This window comes from Haemorhous mexicanus, chromosome Z (assembly GCF_027477595.1).
Source record: "Haemorhous mexicanus isolate bHaeMex1 chromosome Z, bHaeMex1.pri, whole genome shotgun sequence".
Classification (NCBI taxonomy): Eukaryota; Metazoa; Chordata; class Aves; order Passeriformes; family Fringillidae; genus Haemorhous; species Haemorhous mexicanus.
The window spans coordinates 19,266,259-19,272,683 of NC_082381.1; the positions used below are offsets into that span (position 1 = coordinate 19,266,259).

Genomic DNA, 6,425 nt, shown 5'->3' on the forward strand with positions numbered 1-6,425 from the left:
GTGGCTTGCTCTGATGCAGCTTCAGGTGTCACAGCAATGGCTGGCTGTCAAGCTCTAAAGCAGCCTGCATTAACTTACTCAGCTCTGCCAGATCTCCTTCTTTGAGAGTCTAAGCCTGTCTTCATTTTTAAGAAGCTCAGCAGGCTGTTGCATTAGCACAGCTGAGGTGGTAGAACTGAGCCATTCCAGTACTGATTGTACACCATTTTCTGAGGGTCTATCTGCTTCAGTGCTATACAAACTCCTCCATTATTTCCAGATTTTTTATACTGACTTGCTCTGACTTTAGGCCAGTTCTCTTTACTTTCTTACACGTAACTGTAAATAGTTTGAATGCATCATTTTCATCTCCCCTGATGAAAATCCTCAATCCTCTGTTTGATCTGATAAACTGACAGCTTTGCCTTACCACTGTAATAATCAGTTTTACAGCTTTTATCCTAATAGCTTCAGCAGAAATTATACATTAAATCTCAAGAGGGAAGATTAAGCAACTGCAGTACTAAAAGCTTTTAAAGATGAGGACAATGTGTATGCCATATACTAACCAAGTAACAGCAAGCTGCATCCTCCCATAGAAAGCTAGCATTATAACTTTGAGAGTAAAAAGCCTACCTTCACCAGTAGTCCCTGTAGCAATCTGTTCTGTTAATACAGAACACTATTATGTGCTGCTAATCATCAGGCAAGCTTTCTTATCTCACTCCTTCCCCAATATCACAAGTCTTTGTATTCTAAGTAGGTTTACTAAACTAATGGCGCAGAAATAGTGATTTTTACCTACTGCTTGTTGTAAGACATACAGAAATTCAGACACCAATGCCCCACCCCCATATCTCCTCTCTTATGACTTTCACATCTCATATTCTTATTTAAGTTCAGATTATAAACTTCCCAGAGGAGGAACCATGTCTCTGGAGGTGAAACAGTTCAAATAGAAGCCAATAATCAACAAAATGCCAAGACTTATCTACACTTTAAGCAGAAAAGCTACACTTTTGCCTTTGTCATGGCAGATGACCTCAAAACACTTTAAGAAACCAGAACAATCGCTTCCTTTCCTCCTGATAAACACAGCAACTAGAATCCCAAGGTGGAAGTGCAGGCCTTGGAAACTCTTACATGATGGAGAGATATAATTCATCAGACTAGAAGACCAGAAGATGTGTTTTTGCACTGCTACCATCATATATAACTGTCTTCATTAAAGCAAAATTAACCTAAAATATATAATCAAACCTTATCCATTATCAGAAGCAGTAAAAGCAACTTTTAAACCTTTTTTTCAAAGATTGGAGTGTTTTGTTTTGTTGCTGGTTTTGGTTTTTTTCCTGAAGAACAGTGAAGTCTCAGCACTTCAAACTCTTCTTTCATAAACTTAATTCTTTATCATGGATACAAGGGTAACAAAAGCCTCTGATCCAATCAACAGACAGGAGAGCTCACCTGAAGTGTCATGAAACAGAATCTGAATTGATTCCAATAAACCTGTGAAGAAGTAAAATCATTCTCAGAAAGAGAAGCATGAGAGATTACTGTCAAGTAGGAATAAACAACTGAGGAAATTACTAAAGGGGGAACAATTGGCAATGTTCAGCTAAGCAGAAGAGCAGTGGAGGATTATAGAGGACCTCAATAGACAAAAGTCATTGCTTCTCTCTGTTTTGACAAATAGCAACACACGGAGCTGCATTAGAGTGAAAACGACAGGACAGAAAAAGTAACACTTGTATCCTGACCAACAATGTAAATCAGATCTTATGCTCTGCATATAGTTTTTAAAAACCTTGCTTCAAAAAAGATCACTGTTTTCCCTGACACAGAGAAACAACACATGGAAATGACACAAGGGAAATGTTTCTAGAAGTAAGGACATTGTCTCCCTCAAACAGATTGCCTGGGGAGGCTGAAAAATATCCATCAGAAACACAGCCCAAAGAAAAGAATTCAAACAAACATCGGGTGAAGACTCACTGGGAGGAAGGGCTGGGAAAGAGGATAAGCCTGATAAGTTTGAGGTCCTTACCAGCTCTACAGCCATTTCCCTACCAAAGCTCCAGAATTTCAGATATTTATTCTGCCCCCAGGCTGGAATCACAGTTCAACATACCTACTTTTGGATGGAGTGGAATATCTGTGGGTTTTTCCCTCCAAACTGCTGGTGCTACAACGTGACTACCTATAACTATTTGCTTGTTTTCACAAAGAAGAGAAATCACAATTTTTATTACTTTTGCACTTCTTTTCTTTTCAAAAATGTTTGAAAGGCTACACAATTAATATGCTGTATGAAATTGCACTGAGTTTATTTGGTATGGTACAAGTGCTTTATTTTTTTTTTTGTCATCTCCTTTTAAAAGATACTTTGCACTTAAAGCACCTTATTACAATCATGGAAACATATAACAGATCCATTACCTAGGAGCCAAATGTTAGGCCTCAAAGATACTGCTGCAGGTTCCTGACAGTACTCTCAGAACCCTGCACCACAATTTATTTAAACTCCAAACAATAAATATCTGATTCACCAAGCATACAATGAATAAAGATCTAGCTAACATATGAAGTTGACCATAGCACCACCAAAACAAAAGGCAGATGTTGCTATTGTTTAAAAGCACCTGGGTTAGGGAAACTTCTCTTGAATGTTTTGGAATATTCTGACACTAAGCTGACATGATAGGACCCTTTGGTATAAGCAATTATCACTAATCTCCTGTGAAATAATCCACAACCTACCCTCAGGATCAGAACCATTTCTCTGTATTACACTTCTCTATAGTATCAACTAATGGCATCATTGAAATCTCAAATTTGTTATGACCTTGGATTCTCTTTTCCCTGCTGTGCTTCTAGCAGAGAGATATTGACAATGTTACAGCAATACATAAAAATCACAGGGGACGTCAGAATCTGAACAATCACAAACTTTTCAGGTTCTGTTTCAATAATTTTTAAGGACACACACAAACACGTGCCATGTGGAATTCTCTCTGCTTCCACAGTCACATATTTACCCACCTGAAATGTTGCACAAGGATTTAGTATAAAAACATCACACTTTAAACTAATCAAATTTGAAAAGCTGTTTTAAAACTACTCAAAATGATTAATGCCATTGGCAGCAGAACTTATAAGTATTTTTTTCCCATCACAACACATGAGCATTTATTTAGCAATTTACATGACCATCCACTCTGTCATCCTAGCACAGTATTGCACTCATTACTACAGGCTCATCAATAATTACCTCAATTTCCCATATAAATAAGTCATAACCCTGCTCCACATAAACAGACAGCCAGGTGTGGCCTGTATGACAACCTAGGCCCTTGTAAGAACTACAGCGTTTTGTGCCTTGGCAACTCAAATAACTGCCCCCCTACAAGCGCTTCAGGACATTCTCCTAATAAACTGCAGGGTGAGTTTTGTTTGAGTCCAGGCTATCAAAACCACAGAAGATGAAGTTCCTGAAGTTCTGGTTCAGGTCAGTGTGTCCTTTAGGGACAATCACAGTACCCCCTGTCCATGGATGTTCTGAACAGAAGGCTGAGATGAGCTCATTGTCCTTCTCTAGTAGTCAGGGTTTATCTGCTTATGCCACATTTGAAGTTGTTTCTGTAACTTGAGCATTTATTTCACAGTAGTGACTGAAGTCCCTAAACACATTTTCCAACTGAAATAAATGCAAAGAAGACCTTCAGAACCTGTCAAAATACACTACTAAACATATAGATACAGGATTGCTGAAGCACCATTGTAACTGAAGTGGGCCCTACTGGACTTATAGACATAGCCATTAAAATGTAGGGAGCTAATTACTGTATCAGTGAATTAAATGAATTAGAACATATTTTTTCCCTATACTTTGGTCAAAATACTATTCAAAATACTATTAGGACAAGCCTTGACAGAATGGTAAGTTATGTGGTCACAGCTTCAAATGACATCCACATCTCCAGTTACCTCAGATGCCAAATGAACGTGACTCACCCCACAAATCACCTGACTGCCCCAAAACCAGCCCTACTGCTGTACAGCACGGTAATACTTTTGGTTTCATTCAGGCCTTCCTAAGAATCCAAGAATCAAAACAAACACAGCTCAACAAGTATTATGGGCCACCAGGGAGATTACTGTGTAAAAATGGCAGCAATGCCAGCCCAACTTTTTGCAACAAATACCCATCACAGTGTTTGTGGAAGTAATTCAGTACATCCTATCAGTGGTTTTCACTAGCTATGCTAAACTACTTTTGTAAAGGCACACGTCTTCCTAGGATCAGTTTCCTTAACAAGGCAACAATTTATGAGTATTTCCTATTTAGATGAGGTTTTGATCTATCAAGAACTCTTGCACCTTACTACACTGCCATTCACTCTATCAGCAAAGGAAATTTTAAACTCAGGTCTATTTCACAGAAGTTTCCTCATCCTGCATTTTAATGCAACTTCAAAATTAAGATTTTTGTGAACAACTTTTATCCAGACTTCTTCCTTTCTTAGTGGGTGAGAGAAAACTAAATTCTGAGAGAGTCTGACTCAGCTACAAGAAAACTTATTTTATTACATACATTTGCTTACACAATTTTAAATAAGCATACTTCTCCCAAATGAAATTTCAATCCATAAAGTATGCATTCTTCATTTCTGCATTAAAGAGAACACTACCAGTCTGACACCACTCTTCATTGCTACAGAACACATTTTTTTTCTAGATAGTATGGCAAAAATCCAATCAAAAGTTATTCTTCTAAACTGCTTAACTGTGTGCACAGAGAAATGCAAATCAAGAACTACACCGAAAAAAAAATGTGCTGAATATGTTACAGTATAGAAAAAGGACCTAAACACAGTCTCTAAGCTTTCAAACACATCCTATAGAGTACAAAGCCTCTAATCTTAGAATAAACTTTCTAAGTTTTTGTGCACCACGGCTATTCACATGCTATGTAACTCAAATGCTTCAGTTTTAATTGACCAGCAGTACCCAGTAAAAAGCCCATGTGCAGGGCAGGACATCCTGAGAACACTCAGCTCCACCACAGCCAACACTGCTCCCCACAAGCATTCAAGAGAACTTCTAGAGGTGCTACTCTCCTACAGGCGCAAACACCATCCCGGGCAGTGGAACTACAGGTTAATTAATTTCACTCGTGCTGAAGAAAAGGCACTGACAAATCTCCCATTCTGGGGCCAAGGCACGTTCCTTCCGACCCTGCGTTTGAGGGTTGCTCTGCTGGCTCGGACATCCTCTCCTCAAGCAAAGAGAGCAGTGTGAGTGTTTCACAACCACGCTGAAGGGATGTCAGCGATGTCACTTCGCCAGACTCTCCTCACACCCGCGGGTGCTTGGATGGCACAACGCAGACCCCGCGCCGGGACCTCCCCTTCCCCCGGGTACTGAGTCACCGCCGCGGTGTTGGGGGAGAAAAACTACAAAACACAACAAAAAACCCCAAGCAAACAAGAACAAACCAAACCAACAACAAAGAAAGGAAGTTACTTGCAAACCCTTTGCCCCCAAAGGCCTGTCCGTGTTTGCTCTACGGCTGCGCGCCCCGCTGGCTGCCCCGCGCCCACAAACGGCCCCGGCCCCTCACGGACGGGCACTCGCGGGGCCACCACAGTCCGCCCGCCGTGCCTCCCGACCCACCGGCTGAGGCCCCCGCCCTCGGCCGCAGGCCCGTCCCGGAGGGAAACCGCAAGGCGGCTGCTCCACAGCACAAATGACCGTCCCCAGGACCGCCAGCGGCTCTGCCTGGTGCCCCCGGCCCCCGCCCGCCCCCTTTTCTGGGCACCCCGCGGAGCCGGAGCCGGGCCGGGGCCGGGGCCGCACTCACCCCGCCCGCTCCTGCCGCCGCCTCCCGCCCGCCCCCTCCGCCACGGCCAATCCCGCCGCAAGCAGCCCCTCCACCGCCCAATCAGGAGCCAGAGCGAAGGGCAGCGACCAATCCCGAATGGGAGCGGGGCCCGGGGCGGGGCGCGGCCAGGAGCAGGGCCGGGCCGGGCCGGCAGTGCGGGGTGCCGCGCCTGGAGCGCCCCGGACGGGGCCTCGGCCGCTTTTCGCCGCTGCCTGCTAGGGCTTGCCGTGCTTTAACCCCCGCAGCAGCCCAGCACCAGACAGCTGCTCCCTCAGTCCCCACCAGCTGGATTGGGCAGAGAACTGGGAGGGTGAAAGCTACAAAACTCATGCGTTGAGATCTAGACAGTTTATAACAGAGTAAGCAAAAGGCCCGCGCACAAGCAAACCAACACAAGGAACGAATTCCCTGCTTCCCGTTGGTGAGCCATTTCCAGCAGGGCACAGCGCCAAGTCGCCTAAGGGTGACTTGGGAGCACAAACACCATCAGCCCAAACGTCCCCCCCCCTTCCTTCTTCTCCGCACTTTATACTGACTGTGATGCCGTATGGTCTGGAATATC

At 43.6% G+C, this 6,425-nt stretch overlaps 1 protein-coding gene across 8 annotated transcripts in view; it reads right to left on the minus strand.

Annotated features, from left to right (window-relative positions):
• The window catches only part of PJA2 (praja ring finger ubiquitin ligase 2), a 32,243-nt gene extending 26,380 nt beyond the window's left edge, over window positions 1–5,863 (minus strand). For 2 of the 8 annotated variants that reach the window (XM_059873676.1, XM_059873675.1), the window contains exon 1: window positions 5,656–5,827. The gene's annotated coding sequence lies outside the window, so the exon portion shown is untranslated. The other 6 variants (XM_059873670.1, XM_059873669.1, XM_059873673.1 and 3 more) reach the window with 6 other exon arrangements.
• Between the last annotated feature and the right edge of the window lie 562 nt (window positions 5,864–6,425).